The sequence below is a fragment of the Schistocerca gregaria genome, chromosome 2 (genome assembly GCF_023897955.1).
Source record: "Schistocerca gregaria isolate iqSchGreg1 chromosome 2, iqSchGreg1.2, whole genome shotgun sequence".
In the NCBI taxonomy this organism is placed as follows: Eukaryota; Metazoa; Arthropoda; class Insecta; order Orthoptera; family Acrididae; genus Schistocerca; species Schistocerca gregaria.
In genome coordinates this window covers 870,078,522-870,091,484 of record NC_064921.1, presented here as the reverse complement: position 1 = coordinate 870,091,484, position 12,963 = coordinate 870,078,522, and the positions used below count along the sequence as shown (strand labels likewise).

The 12,963-nt window shown below is 52.1% G+C and overlaps 27 non-coding genes across 27 annotated transcripts; 5 read left to right on the top strand and 22 right to left on the bottom strand.

Annotated features, from left to right (window-relative positions):
* Positions 1 to 326: 326 nt before the first annotated feature.
* On the bottom strand, positions 327 to 400 carry Trnai-aau (transfer RNA isoleucine (anticodon AAU)). Its single transcript has one exon. It is a non-coding gene; the product is annotated as a tRNA-Ile (tRNA).
* A 257-nt stretch (positions 401 to 657) lies between these two features.
* Positions 658 to 729, bottom strand: Trnae-uuc (transfer RNA glutamic acid (anticodon UUC)). Its single transcript has one exon. It is a non-coding gene; the product is annotated as a tRNA-Glu (tRNA).
* Positions 730 to 1,185: 456 nt separating this feature from the next.
* On the bottom strand, positions 1,186 to 1,258 carry Trnam-cau (transfer RNA methionine (anticodon CAU)). The gene has a single exon. It is a non-coding gene; the product is annotated as a tRNA-Met (tRNA).
* A 293-nt stretch (positions 1,259 to 1,551) lies between these two features.
* Positions 1,552 to 1,622, bottom strand: Trnag-gcc (transfer RNA glycine (anticodon GCC)). Its single transcript has one exon. It is a non-coding gene; the product is annotated as a tRNA-Gly (tRNA).
* Positions 1,623 to 1,953: 331 nt separating this feature from the next.
* Trnag-ucc (transfer RNA glycine (anticodon UCC)) lies at positions 1,954 to 2,025 on the top strand. Its single transcript has one exon. It is a non-coding gene; the product is annotated as a tRNA-Gly (tRNA).
* Positions 2,026 to 2,766: 741 nt separating this feature from the next.
* Positions 2,767 to 2,840, bottom strand: Trnai-aau (transfer RNA isoleucine (anticodon AAU)). Its single transcript has one exon. It is a non-coding gene; the product is annotated as a tRNA-Ile (tRNA).
* Positions 2,841 to 3,097: 257 nt separating this feature from the next.
* Positions 3,098 to 3,169, bottom strand: Trnae-uuc (transfer RNA glutamic acid (anticodon UUC)). Its single transcript has one exon. It is a non-coding gene; the product is annotated as a tRNA-Glu (tRNA).
* Positions 3,170 to 3,625: 456 nt separating this feature from the next.
* On the bottom strand, positions 3,626 to 3,698 carry Trnam-cau (transfer RNA methionine (anticodon CAU)). Its single transcript has one exon. It is a non-coding gene; the product is annotated as a tRNA-Met (tRNA).
* A 293-nt stretch (positions 3,699 to 3,991) lies between these two features.
* Trnag-gcc (transfer RNA glycine (anticodon GCC)) lies at positions 3,992 to 4,062 on the bottom strand. The gene has a single exon. It is a non-coding gene; the product is annotated as a tRNA-Gly (tRNA).
* Positions 4,063 to 4,393: 331 nt separating this feature from the next.
* Trnag-ucc (transfer RNA glycine (anticodon UCC)) lies at positions 4,394 to 4,465 on the top strand. Its single transcript has one exon. It is a non-coding gene; the product is annotated as a tRNA-Gly (tRNA).
* Positions 4,466 to 5,206: 741 nt separating this feature from the next.
* On the bottom strand, positions 5,207 to 5,280 carry Trnai-aau (transfer RNA isoleucine (anticodon AAU)). Its single transcript has one exon. It is a non-coding gene; the product is annotated as a tRNA-Ile (tRNA).
* Positions 5,281 to 5,537: 257 nt separating this feature from the next.
* Positions 5,538 to 5,609, bottom strand: Trnae-uuc (transfer RNA glutamic acid (anticodon UUC)). The gene has a single exon. It is a non-coding gene; the product is annotated as a tRNA-Glu (tRNA).
* Positions 5,610 to 6,065: 456 nt separating this feature from the next.
* On the bottom strand, positions 6,066 to 6,138 carry Trnam-cau (transfer RNA methionine (anticodon CAU)). The gene has a single exon. It is a non-coding gene; the product is annotated as a tRNA-Met (tRNA).
* A 293-nt stretch (positions 6,139 to 6,431) lies between these two features.
* On the bottom strand, positions 6,432 to 6,502 carry Trnag-gcc (transfer RNA glycine (anticodon GCC)). Its single transcript has one exon. It is a non-coding gene; the product is annotated as a tRNA-Gly (tRNA).
* Positions 6,503 to 6,832: 330 nt separating this feature from the next.
* Positions 6,833 to 6,904, top strand: Trnag-ucc (transfer RNA glycine (anticodon UCC)). Its single transcript has one exon. It is a non-coding gene; the product is annotated as a tRNA-Gly (tRNA).
* A 741-nt stretch (positions 6,905 to 7,645) lies between these two features.
* Positions 7,646 to 7,719, bottom strand: Trnai-aau (transfer RNA isoleucine (anticodon AAU)). Its single transcript has one exon. It is a non-coding gene; the product is annotated as a tRNA-Ile (tRNA).
* A 257-nt stretch (positions 7,720 to 7,976) lies between these two features.
* Positions 7,977 to 8,048, bottom strand: Trnae-uuc (transfer RNA glutamic acid (anticodon UUC)). Its single transcript has one exon. It is a non-coding gene; the product is annotated as a tRNA-Glu (tRNA).
* Positions 8,049 to 8,504: 456 nt separating this feature from the next.
* On the bottom strand, positions 8,505 to 8,577 carry Trnam-cau (transfer RNA methionine (anticodon CAU)). The gene has a single exon. It is a non-coding gene; the product is annotated as a tRNA-Met (tRNA).
* Positions 8,578 to 8,870: 293 nt separating this feature from the next.
* On the bottom strand, positions 8,871 to 8,941 carry Trnag-gcc (transfer RNA glycine (anticodon GCC)). Its single transcript has one exon. It is a non-coding gene; the product is annotated as a tRNA-Gly (tRNA).
* A 331-nt stretch (positions 8,942 to 9,272) lies between these two features.
* Trnag-ucc (transfer RNA glycine (anticodon UCC)) lies at positions 9,273 to 9,344 on the top strand. The gene has a single exon. It is a non-coding gene; the product is annotated as a tRNA-Gly (tRNA).
* A 741-nt stretch (positions 9,345 to 10,085) lies between these two features.
* Positions 10,086 to 10,159, bottom strand: Trnai-aau (transfer RNA isoleucine (anticodon AAU)). The gene has a single exon. It is a non-coding gene; the product is annotated as a tRNA-Ile (tRNA).
* Positions 10,160 to 10,416: 257 nt separating this feature from the next.
* Trnae-uuc (transfer RNA glutamic acid (anticodon UUC)) lies at positions 10,417 to 10,488 on the bottom strand. The gene has a single exon. It is a non-coding gene; the product is annotated as a tRNA-Glu (tRNA).
* A 456-nt stretch (positions 10,489 to 10,944) lies between these two features.
* Trnam-cau (transfer RNA methionine (anticodon CAU)) lies at positions 10,945 to 11,017 on the bottom strand. The gene has a single exon. It is a non-coding gene; the product is annotated as a tRNA-Met (tRNA).
* A 293-nt stretch (positions 11,018 to 11,310) lies between these two features.
* Positions 11,311 to 11,381, bottom strand: Trnag-gcc (transfer RNA glycine (anticodon GCC)). The gene has a single exon. It is a non-coding gene; the product is annotated as a tRNA-Gly (tRNA).
* A 331-nt stretch (positions 11,382 to 11,712) lies between these two features.
* Trnag-ucc (transfer RNA glycine (anticodon UCC)) lies at positions 11,713 to 11,784 on the top strand. The gene has a single exon. It is a non-coding gene; the product is annotated as a tRNA-Gly (tRNA).
* A 741-nt stretch (positions 11,785 to 12,525) lies between these two features.
* Positions 12,526 to 12,599, bottom strand: Trnai-aau (transfer RNA isoleucine (anticodon AAU)). Its single transcript has one exon. It is a non-coding gene; the product is annotated as a tRNA-Ile (tRNA).
* A 257-nt stretch (positions 12,600 to 12,856) lies between these two features.
* Trnae-uuc (transfer RNA glutamic acid (anticodon UUC)) lies at positions 12,857 to 12,928 on the bottom strand. The gene has a single exon. It is a non-coding gene; the product is annotated as a tRNA-Glu (tRNA).
* Positions 12,929 to 12,963: the final 35 nt, after the last annotated feature.

Here is a 12,963-nt window from a genome sequence, read left to right as displayed (position 1 = left end):
AAAACGTGGCGCCAGTGCCCTAGACCGAATAGCGCTGCAGCTCCGAAACCGACGAGAAAAGAGAAATACGAATTGAAACTGTCGGCAGCGCCCTGTGTTCGCAGGCGGTCACCCGCCCAAGCACTGACAACGCCCAGCGTCGCGCAGTAGCGGTGATCGGACGACAAACTGTGTGTTCAGCGTGCTGTGACCTGTGAAGTGTTTTAGCGCGTCCCGACAAGTCGCTTTCGGGTCCCCTATCAGCTCCCACACAATGTGACGATTTCTTTGTCACCATACTTGCCCGGGGAAATCGGCGTTGCCTTTTTGAAGTAGTAAAATCGAAGTGGCCCGTGGGGGGATCGAACCCACGACCTTCGCGTTATTAGCACGACGCTCTAACCAACTGAGCTAACGGGCCTCGGTGCACTCCGTCTTCCAGCGCTTAGACGGAGTGGCTCTGCGTATTTACAGGTAACATTTCTATGGTAGCAGTCCAACAGTGGACCAGGGTCTCTTCTCCCTTTATTCCGCTGCTCGTAGTAATTTCATTGCGTGCCCGTTTCTCTCGACTGTTTTCAGCTCACGTTTATGAACCAGTAGCTATAACGCGAGGAGGACGTGAAACAGCATTTCGCAGGGTCCAAACTTGTCGTGATTTGTTCCGAAAAAATTACATTCCGGTACCGGGAATCGAACCCGGGCCTCCTGGGTGAAAGCCAGGTATCCTAGCCACTAGACCACACCGGACGCGCACGCTTATTTTTGGGGTTTACACCCCCTCCACTGGCTTTCCGTGTCGCACTTTCCCTGTTTGCGAGCATCTTTTCGCTCTCCCATGCCGAGGCGCGCATGGCAAAAGTCACAGTCCGTTGCTTTTGGCCTCGTTGTTACAGGGGTAGGAGGAAAAGCAAAGCTGTGAGTAGTAATATTTATTTACTTATTTCGCAAGTAAAGACCTGCAGCCTGTCATTATATAGCAGGTCATACACTGTGTGACTTTACATGTTATATCATACGAAATTCAGTTTTATTACTAGTACATTTTTTCTTGAAAATTTCACAAAAGAACTGCAAGTAGTAATAACGGGAAGTAAGCATTTTCACGCTGAGTTGTTGAAGCCTTATGGATAACAAACTACAAGCTGTTTTGCTCCTTCGCAACCCCAGAGCCGTCAATTTAGCTGTGAACGGAAGTAAATTAAATGCCCCGGGTGAGGATCGAACTCACGACCTTAAGATTATGAGACTTACGCGCTGCCTACTGCGCTACCGAGGCACGTGATGGCCAAACCTTCTGGAATCTCGGCAAGTAGCAAATACTAGTGGTAGAGAGTCTGCACTTGCTGGCTCATTTCTTCTGTTACTACACGTGCATTCCCGGCGCTGCAGGCAACTTGCGATGATAGGCCGACGCCAGTATGCACAATAGCACGCAGGAGTCCAAACGAGAAGACGTGCGCGCTGCGTGTTTGGTTGTTTCCACACGGAATCCCGCGGTTCATTCTCGTGGCCCACGCACTTCGAGTGCGAAGGACACGCAGCTCCACTATCGGGGAAAAAACAAAATGATGCATCGGCCGGGAATCGAACCCGGGCCGCCCGCGTGGCAGGCGAGCATTCTACCACTGAACCACCGATGCTCAGCTAGTTTGCAGCTTCCTTGTGCTTTCCGCGGCAGACGTCTGAAGGGAAAGTGGGACTGCCGTCCAGCGCCGTGGCATCCTCTCGAGAGAATGCTACAAACGCTGAATCCTGCGCTGCACTGCTTAAAAATGACGCCCGAACGCGATCGTCTAAGTAGTGTTGCGGCGCACGCACGCGACGACTCTTGCCAAAGGACGCGAAATGTGCGTAGAGACGCTGTCTGGATGCGCTCGCCTACCCCGTAATGCGCCTGCTGCTGCGACCACCTTCAGCCGCCGCCGACAGGCGGGAAGCAGACACAGCGCGGCGTGCGCGGAAGAAAACCGTGCGGTGGTGGTGTAATGGTCAGCATAGTTGCCTTCCAAGCAGTTGATCCGGGTTCGATTCCCGGCCACCGCAGCCTGCGTTTTACTTCTGCGTATGAGTACTTTTGCCACGCGTCATTAAATTAATGTTTCTTTCCTCCTCTTACTGGCTGCAGGCCACCCTATATTGTGTGCGTCGATTCCGCTTGAGTCTCGACTTGTCTCGACTTTGCTCGGCTGACGCGAGAGCTGACGCTCTCCAATCGGCCTATATCAGAAGGACAAGCACGCGAAACGACTGAGAGAGGTATGGCGAGGCGGGCACAACATTACTTATGCCTCAAGTAAAGACCTGCTGCCTGTTATCGTGCATTGTGTGATTTTACATGTTCTGTCAGACAAATTCAGTTTTATTACTAGCACATTTCTTTTTTTCTTTGTTGAAAATTTTACAACACGCTCCTTCATTTCACTGTGGCCGCACGGCGCGACTTGGCATACCGAGAGGCAAAACGTGGCGCCAGTGCCCTAGACCGAATAGCGCTGCAGCTCCGAAACCGACGAGAAAAGAGAAATACGAATTGAAACTGTCGGCAGCGCCCTGTGTTCGCAGGCGGTCACCCGCCCAAGCACTGACAACGCCCAGCGTCGCGCAGTAGCGGTGATCGGACGACAAACTGTGTGTTCAGCGTGCTGTGACCTGTGAAGTGTTTTAGCGCGTCCCGACAAGTCGCTTTCGGGTCCCCTATCAGCTCCCACACAATGTGACGATTTCTTTGTCACCATACTTGCCCGGGGAAATCGGCGTTGCCTTTTTGAAGTAGTAAAATCGAAGTGGCCCGTGGGGGGATCGAACCCACGACCTTCGCGTTATTAGCACGACGCTCTAACCAACTGAGCTAACGGGCCTCGGTGCACTCCGTCTTCCAGCGCTTAGACGGAGTGGCTCTGCGTATTTACAGGTAACATTTCTATGGTAGCAGTCCAACAGTGGACCAGGGTCTCTTCTCCCTTTATTCCGCTGCTCGTAGTAATTTCATTGCGTGCCCGTTTCTCTCGACTGTTTTCAGCTCACGTTTATGAACCAGTAGCTATAACGCGAGGAGGACGTGAAACAGCATTTCGCAGGGTCCAAACTTGTCGTGATTTGTTCCGAAAAAATTACATTCCGGTACCGGGAATCGAACCCGGGCCTCCTGGGTGAAAGCCAGGTATCCTAGCCACTAGACCACACCGGACGCGCACGCTTATTTTTGGGGTTTACACCCCCTCCACTGGCTTTCCGTGTCGCACTTTCCCTGTTTGCGAGCATCTTTTCGCTCTCCCATGCCGAGGCGCGCATGGCAAAAGTCACAGTCCGTTGCTTTTGGCCTCGTTGTTACAGGGGTAGGAGGAAAAGCAAAGCTGTGAGTAGTAATATTTATTTACTTATTTCGCAAGTAAAGACCTGCAGCCTGTCATTATATAGCAGGTCATACACTGTGTGACTTTACATGTTATATCATACGAAATTCAGTTTTATTACTAGTACATTTTTTCTTGAAAATTTCACAAAAGAACTGCAAGTAGTAATAACGGGAAGTAAGCATTTTCACGCTGAGTTGTTGAAGCCTTATGGATAACAAACTACAAGCTGTTTTGCTCCTTCGCAACCCCAGAGCCGTCAATTTAGCTGTGAACGGAAGTAAATTAAATGCCCCGGGTGAGGATCGAACTCACGACCTTAAGATTATGAGACTTACGCGCTGCCTACTGCGCTACCGAGGCACGTGATGGCCAAACCTTCTGGAATCTCGGCAAGTAGCAAATACTAGTGGTAGAGAGTCTGCACTTGCTGGCTCATTTCTTCTGTTACTACACGTGCATTCCCGGCGCTGCAGGCAACTTGCGATGATAGGCCGACGCCAGTATGCACAATAGCACGCAGGAGTCCAAACGAGAAGACGTGCGCGCTGCGTGTTTGGTTGTTTCCACACGGAATCCCGCGGTTCATTCTCGTGGCCCACGCACTTCGAGTGCGAAGGACACGCAGCTCCACTATCGGGGAAAAAACAAAATGATGCATCGGCCGGGAATCGAACCCGGGCCGCCCGCGTGGCAGGCGAGCATTCTACCACTGAACCACCGATGCTCAGCTAGTTTGCAGCTTCCTTGTGCTTTCCGCGGCAGACGTCTGAAGGGAAAGTGGGACTGCCGTCCAGCGCCGTGGCATCCTCTCGAGAGAATGCTACAAACGCTGAATCCTGCGCTGCACTGCTTAAAAATGACGCCCGAACGCGATCGTCTAAGTAGTGTTGCGGCGCACGCACGCGACGACTCTTGCCAAAGGACGCGAAATGTGCGTAGAGACGCTGTCTGGATGCGCTCGCCTACCCCGTAATGCGCCTGCTGCTGCGACCACCTTCAGCCGCCGCCGACAGGCGGGAAGCAGACACAGCGCGGCGTGCGCGGAAGAAAACCGTGCGGTGGTGGTGTAATGGTCAGCATAGTTGCCTTCCAAGCAGTTGATCCGGGTTCGATTCCCGGCCACCGCAGCCTGCGTTTTACTTCTGCGTATGAGTACTTTTGCCACGCGTCATTAAATTAATGTTTCTTTCCTCCTCTTACTGGCTGCAGGCCACCCTATATTGTGTGCGTCGATTCCGCTTGAGTCTCGACTTGTCTCGACTTTGCTCGGCTGACGCGAGAGCTGACGCTCTCCAATCGGCCTATATCAGAAGGACAAGCACGCGAAACGACTGAGAGAGGTATGGCGAGGCGGGCACAACATTACTTATGCCTCAAGTAAAGACCTGCTGCCTGTTATCGTGCATTGTGTGATTTTACATGTTCTGTCAGACAAATTCAGTTTTATTACTAGCACATTTCTTTTTTTCTTTGTTGAAAATTTTACAACACGCTCCTTCATTTCACTGTGGCCGCACGGCGCGACTTGGCATACCGAGAGGCAAAACGTGGCGCCAGTGCCCTAGACCGAATAGCGCTGCAGCTCCGAAACCGACGAGAAAAGAGAAATACGAATTGAAACTGTCGGCAGCGCCCTGTGTTCGCAGGCGGTCACCCGCCCAAGCACTGACAACGCCCAGCGTCGCGCAGTAGCGGTGATCGGACGACAAACTGTGTGTTCAGCGTGCTGTGACCTGTGAAGTGTTTTAGCGCGTCCCGACAAGTCGCTTTCGGGTCCCCTATCAGCTCCCACACAATGTGACGATTTCTTTGTCACCATACTTGCCCGGGGAAATCGGCGTTGCCTTTTTGAAGTAGTAAAATCGAAGTGGCCCGTGGGGGGATCGAACCCACGACCTTCGCGTTATTAGCACGACGCTCTAACCAACTGAGCTAACGGGCCTCGGTGCACTCCGTCTTCCAGCGCTTAGACGGAGTGGCTCTGCGTATTTACAGGTAACATTTCTATGGTAGCAGTCCAACAGTGGACCAGGGTCTCTTCTCCCTTTATTCCGCTGCTCGTAGTAATTTCATTGCGTGCCCGTTTCTCTCGACTGTTTTCAGCTCACGTTTATGAACCATTAGCTATAACGCGAGGAGGACGTGAAACAGTATTTCGCAGGGTCCAAACTTGTCGTGATTTGTTCCGAAAAAATTACATTCCGGTACCGGGAATCGAACCCAGGCCTCCTGGGTGAAAGCCAGGTATCCTAGCCACTAGACCACACCGGACGCGCACGCTTATTTTTGGGGTATACACCCCCTCCACTGGCTTTCCGTGTCGCACTTTCCCTGTTTGCGAGCATCTTTTCGCTCTCCCATGCCGAGGCGCGCATGGCAAAAGTCACAGTCCGTTGCTTTTGGCCTCGTTGTTACAGGGGTAGGAGGAAAAGCAAAGCTGTGAGTAGTAATATTTATTTACTTATTTCGCAAGTAAAGACCTGCAGCCTGTCATTATATAGCAGGTCATACACTGTGTGACTTTACATGTTATATCATACGAAATTCAGTTTTATTACTAGTACATTTTTTCTTGAAAATTTCACAAAAGAACTGCAAGTAGTAATAACGGGAAGTAAGCATTTTCACGCTGAGTTGTTGAAGCCTTATGGATAACAAACTGCAAGCTGTTTTGCTCCTTCGCAACCCCAGAGCCGTCAATTTAGCTGTGAACGGAAGTAAATTAAATGCCCCGGGTGAGGATCGAACTCACGACCTTAAGATTATGAGACTTACGCGCTGCCTACTGCGCTACCGAGGCACGTGATGGCCAAACCTTCTGGAATCTCGGCAAGTAGCAAATACTAGTGGTAGAGAGTCTGCACTTGCTGGCTCATTTCTTCTGTTACTACACGTGCATTCCCGGCGCTGCAGGCAACTTGCGATGATAGGCCGACGCCAGTATGCACAATAGCACGCAGGAGTCCAAACGAGAAGACGTGCGCGCTGCGTGTTTGGTTGTTTCCACACGGAATCCCGCGGTTCATTCTCGTGGCCCACGCACTTCGAGTGCGAAGGACACGCAGCTCCACTATCGGGGAAAAAACAAAATGATGCATCGGCCGGGAATCGAACCCGGGCCGCCCGCGTGGCAGGCGAGCATTCTACCACTGAACCACCGATGCTCAGCTAGTTTGCAGCTTCCTTGTGCTCTCCGCGGCAGACGTCTGAAGGGAAAGTGGGACTGCCGTCCAGCGCCGTGGCATCCTCTCGAGAGAATGCTACAAACGCTGAATCCTGCGCTGCACTGCTTAAAAATGACGCCCGAACGCGATCGTCTAAGTAGTGTTGCGGCGCACGCACGCGACGACTCTTGCCAAAGGACGCGAAATGTGCGTAGAGACGCTGTCTGGATGCGCTCGCCTACCCCGTAATGCGCCTGCTGCTGCGACCACCTTCAGCCGCCGCCGACAGGCGGGAAGCAGCACAGCGCGGCGTGCGCGGAAGAAAACCGTGCGGTGGTGGTGTAATGGTCAGCATAGTTGCCTTCCAAGCAGTTGATCCGGGTTCGATTCCCGGCCACCGCAGCCTGCGTTTTACTTCTGCGTATGAGTACTTTTGCCACGCGTCATTAAATTAATGTTTCTTTCCTCCTCTTACTGGCTGCAGGCCACCCTATATTGTGTGCGTCGATTCCGCTTGAGTCTCGACTTGTCTCGACTTTGCTCGGCTGACGCGAGAGCTGACGCTCTCCAATCGGCCTATATCAGAAGGACAAGCACGCGAAACGACTGAGAGAGGTATGGCGAGGCGGGCACAACATTACTTATGCCTCAAGTAAAGACCTGCTGCCTGTTATCGTGCATTGTGTGATTTTACATGTTCTGTCAGACAAATTCAGTTTTATTACTAGCACATTTCTTTTTTTCTTTGTTGAAAATTTTACAACACGCTCCTTCATTTCACTGTGGCCGCACGGCGCGACTTGGCATACCGAGAGGCAAAACGTGGCGCCAGTGCCCTAGACCGAATAGCGCTGCAGCTCCGAAACCGACGAGAAAAGAGAAATACGAATTGAAACTGTCGGCAGCGCCCTGTGTTCGCAGGCGGTCACCCGCCCAAGCACTGACAACGCCCAGCGTCGCGCAGTAGCGGTGATCGGACGACAAACTGTGTGTTCAGCGTGCTGTGACCTGTGAAGTGTTTTAGCGCGTCCCGACAAGTCGCTTTCGGGTCCCCTATCAGCTCCCACACAATGTGACGATTTCTTTGTCACCATACTTGCCCGGGGAAATCGGCGTTGCCTTTTTGAAGTAGTAAAATCGAAGTGGCCCGTGGGGGGATCGAACCCACGACCTTCGCGTTATTAGCACGACGCTCTAACCAACTGAGCTAACGGGCCTCGGTGCACTCCGTCTTCCAGCGCTTAGACGGAGTGGCTCTGCGTATTTACAGGTAACATTTCTATGGTAGCAGTCCAACAGTGGACCAGGGTCTCTTCTCCCTTTATTCCGCTGCTCGTAGTAATTTCATTGCGTGCCCGTTTCTCTCGACTGTTTTCAGCTCACGTTTATGAACCAGTAGCTATAACGCGAGGAGGACGTGAAACAGCATTTCGCAGGGTCCAAACTTGTCGTGATTTGTTCCGAAAAAATTACATTCCGGTACCGGGAATCGAACCCGGGCCTCCTGGGTGAAAGCCAGGTATCCTAGCCACTAGACCACACCGGACGCGCACGCTTATTTTTGGGGTTTACACCCCCTCCACTGGCTTTCCGTGTCGCACTTTCCCTGTTTGCGAGCATCTTTTCGCTCTCCCATGCCGAGGCGCGCATGGCAAAAGTCACAGTCCGTTGCTTTTGGCCTCGTTGTTACAGGGGTAGGAGGAAAAGCAAAGCTGTGAGTAGTAATATTTATTTACTTATTTCGCAAGTAAAGACCTGCAGCCTGTCATTATATAGCAGGTCATACACTGTGTGACTTTACATGTTATATCATACGAAATTCAGTTTTATTACTAGTACATTTTTTCTTGAAAATTTCACAAAAGAACTGCAAGTAGTAATAACGGGAAGTAAGCATTTTCACGCTGAGTTGTTGAAGCCTTATGGATAACAAACTACAAGCTGTTTTGCTCCTTCGCAACCCCAGAGCCGTCAATTTAGCTGTGAACGGAAGTAAATTAAATGCCCCGGGTGAGGATCGAACTCACGACCTTAAGATTATGAGACTTACGCGCTGCCTACTGCGCTACCGAGGCACGTGATGGCCAAACCTTCTGGAATCTCGGCAAGTAGCAAATACTAGTGGTAGAGAGTCTGCACTTGCTGGCTCATTTCTTCTGTTACTACACGTGCATTCCCGGCGCTGCAGGCAACTTGCGATGATAGGCCGACGCCAGTATGCACAATAGCACGCAGGAGTCCAAACGAGAAGACGTGCGCGCTGCGTGTTTGGTTGTTTCCACACGGAATCCCGCGGTTCATTCTCGTGGCCCACGCACTTCGAGTGCGAAGGACACGCAGCTCCACTATCGGGGAAAAAACAAAATGATGCATCGGCCGGGAATCGAACCCGGGCCGCCCGCGTGGCAGGCGAGCATTCTACCACTGAACCACCGATGCTCAGCTAGTTTGCAGCTTCCTTGTGCTTTCCGCGGCAGACGTCTGAAGGGAAAGTGGGACTGCCGTCCAGCGCCGTGGCATCCTCTCGAGAGAATGCTACAAACGCTGAATCCTGCGCTGCACTGCTTAAAAATGACGCCCGAACGCGATCGTCTAAGTAGTGTTGCGGCGCACGCACGCGACGACTCTTGCCAAAGGACGCGAAATGTGCGTAGAGACGCTGTCTGGATGCGCTCGCCTACCCCGTAATGCGCCTGCTGCTGCGACCACCTTCAGCCGCCGCCGACAGGCGGGAAGCAGACACAGCGCGGCGTGCGCGGAAGAAAACCGTGCGGTGGTGGTGTAATGGTCAGCATAGTTGCCTTCCAAGCAGTTGATCCGGGTTCGATTCCCGGCCACCGCAGCCTGCGTTTTACTTCTGCGTATGAGTACTTTTGCCACGCGTCATTAAATTAATGTTTCTTTCCTCCTCTTACTGGCTGCAGGCCACCCTATATTGTGTGCGTCGATTCCGCTTGAGTCTCGACTTGTCTCGACTTTGCTCGGCTGACGCGAGAGCTGACGCTCTCCAATCGGCCTATATCAGAAGGACAAGCACGCGAAACGACTGAGAGAGGTATGGCGAGGCGGGCACAACATTACTTATGCCTCAAGTAAAGACCTGCTGCCTGTTATCGTGCATTGTGTGATTTTACATGTTCTGTCAGACAAATTCAGTTTTATTACTAGCACATTTCTTTTTTTCTTTGTTGAAAATTTTACAACACGCTCCTTCATTTCACTGTGGCCGCACGGCGCGACTTGGCATACCGAGAGGCAAAACGTGGCGCCAGTGCCCTAGACCGAATAGCGCTGCAGCTCCGAAACCGACGAGAAAAGAGAAATACGAATTGAAACTGTCGGCAGCGCCCTGTGTTCGCAGGCGGTCACCCGCCCAAGCACTGACAACGCCCAGCGTCGCGCAGTAGCGGTGATCGGACGACAAACTGTGTGTTCAGCGTGCTGTGACCTGTGAAGTGTTTTAGCGCGTCCCGACAAGTCGCTTTCGGGTCCCCTATCAGCTCCCACACAATGTGACGATTTCTTTGTCACCATACTTGCCCGGGGAAATCGGCGTTGCCTTTTTGAAGTAGTAAAATCGAAGTGGCCCGTGGGGGGATCGAACCCACGACCTTCGCGTTATTAGCACGACGCTCTAACCAACTGAGCTAACGGGCCTCGGTGCACTCCGTCTTCCAGCGCTTAGACGGAGTGGCTCTGCGTATTTACAGGTAACATTTCTATGGTAGCAGTCCAACAGTGGACCAGGGTCTCTTCTCCCTTTATTCCGCTGCTCGTAGTAATTTCATTGCGTGCCCGTTTCTCTCGACTGTTTTCAGCTCACGTTTATGAACCAGTAGCTATAACGCGAGGAGGACGTGAAACAGCATTTCGCAGGGTCCAAACTTGTCGTGATTTGTTCCGAAAAAATTACATTCCGGTACCGGGAATCGAACCCGGGCCTCCTGGGTGAAAGCCAGGTATCCTAGCCACTAAACCACACCGGACGCGCACGCTTATTTTTGGGGTTTACACCCCCTCCACTGGCTTTCCGTGTCGCACTTTCCCTGTTTGCGAGCATCTTTTCGCTCTCCCATGCCGAGGCGCGCATGGCAAAAGTCACAGTCCGTTGCTTTTGGCCTCGTTGTTACAGGGGTAGGAGGAAAAGCAAAGCTGTGAGTAGTAATATTTATTTACTTATTTCGCAAGTAAAGACCTGCAGCCTGTCATTATATAGCAGGTCATACACTGTGTGACTTTACATGTTATATCATACGAAATTCAGTTTTATTACTAGTACATTTTTTCTTGAAAATTTCACAAAAGAACTGCAAGTAGTAATAACGGGAAGTAAGCATTTTCACGCTGAGTTGTTGAAGCCTTATGGATAACAAACTGCAAGCTGTTTTGCTCCTTCGCAACCCCAGAGCCGTCAATTTAGCTGTGAACGGAAGTAAATTAAATGCCCCGGGTGAGGATCGAACTCACGACCTTAAGATTATGAGACTTACGCGCTGCCTACTGCGCTACCGAGGCACGTGATGGCCAAACCTTCTGGAATCTCGGCAAGTAGCAAATACTAGTGGTAGAGAGTCTGCACTTGCTGGCTCATTTCTTCTGTTACTACACGTGCATTCCCGGCGCTGCAGGCAACTTGCGATGATAGGCCGACGCCAGTATGCACAATAGCACGCAGGAGTCCAAACGAGAAGACGTGCGCGCTGCGTGTTTGGTTGTTTCCACACGGAATCCCGCGGTTCATTCTCGTGGCCCACGCACTTCGAGTGCGAAGGACACGCAGCTCCACTATCGGGGAAAAAACAAAATGATGCATCGGCCGGGAATCGAACCCGGGCCGCCCGCGTGGCAGGCGAGCATTCTACCACTGAACCACCGATGCTCAGCTAGTTTGCAGCTTCCTTGTGCTTTCCGCGGCAGACGTCTGAAGGGAAAGTGGGACTGCCGTCCAGCGCCGTGGCATCCTCTCGAGAGAATGCTACAAACGCTGAATCCTGCGCTGCACTGCTTAAAAATGACGCCCGAACGCGATCGTCTAAGTAGTGTTGCGGCGCACGCACGCGACGACTCTTGCCAAAGGACGCGAAATGTGCGTAGAGACGCTGTCTGGATGCGCTCGCCTACCCCGTAATGCGCCTGCTGCTGCGACCACCTTCAGCCGCCGCCGACAGGCGGGAAGCAGACACAGCGCGGCGTGCGCGGAAGAAAACCGTGCGGTGGTGGTGTAATGGTCAGCATAGTTGCCTTCCAAGCAGTTGATCCGGGTTCGATTCCCGGCCACCGCAGCCTGCGTTTTACTTCTGCGTATGAGTACTTTTGCCACGCGTCATTAAATTAATGTTTCTTTCCTCCTCTTACTGGCTGCAGGCCACCCTATATTGTGTGCGTCGATTCCGCTTGAGTCTCGACTTGTCTCGACTTTGCTCGGCTGACGCGAGAGCTGACGCTCTCCAATCGGCCTATATCAGAAGGACAAGCACGCGAAACGACTGAGAGAGGTATGGCGAGGCGGGCACAACATTACTTATGCCTCAAGTAAAGACCTGCTGCCTGTTATCGTGCATTGTGTGATTTTACATGTTCTGTCAGACAAATTCAGTTTTATTACTAGCACATTTCTTTTTTTCTTTGTTGAAAATTTTACAACACGCTCCTTCATTTCACTGTGGCCGCACGGCGCGACTTGGCATACCGAGAGGCAAAACGTGGCGCCAGTGCCCTAGACCGAATAGCGCTGCAGCTCCGAAACCGACGAGAAAAGAGAAATACGAATTGAAACTGTCGGCAGCGCCCTGTGTTCGCAGGCGGTCACCCGCCCAAGCACTGACAACGCCCAGCGTCGCGCAGTAGCGGTGATCGGACGACAAACTGTGTGTTCAGCGTGCTGTGACCTGTGAAGTGTTTTAGCGCGTCCCGACAAGTCGCTTTCGGGTCCCCTATCAGCTCCCACACAATGTGACGATTTCTTTGTCACCATACTTGCCCGGGGAAATCGGCGTTGCCTTTTTGAAGTAGTAAAATCGAAGTGGCCCGTGGGGGGATCGAACCCACGACCTTCGCGTTATTAGCACGACGCTCTAACCAACTGAGCTAACGGGCCTCGGTGCACTCCGTCTTCCAGCGCTTAGACGGAGTGGCTCTGCGTATTTACAGGTAACATTTCTATGGTAGCAGTCCAACAGTGGACCAGGGTCTCTTCTCCCTTTATTCCGCTGCTCGTAGTAATTTCATTGCGTGCCCGTTTCTCTCGACTGTTTTCAGCTCACGTTTATGAACCAGTAGCTATAACGCGAGGAGGACGTGAAACAGCATTTCGCAGGGTCCAAACTTGTCGTGATTTGTTCCGAAAAAATTACATTCCGGTACCGGGAATCGAACCCGGGCCTCCTGGGTGAAAGCCAGGTATCCTAGCCACTAGACCACACCGGACGCGCACGCTTATTTTTGGGGTTTACACCCCCTCC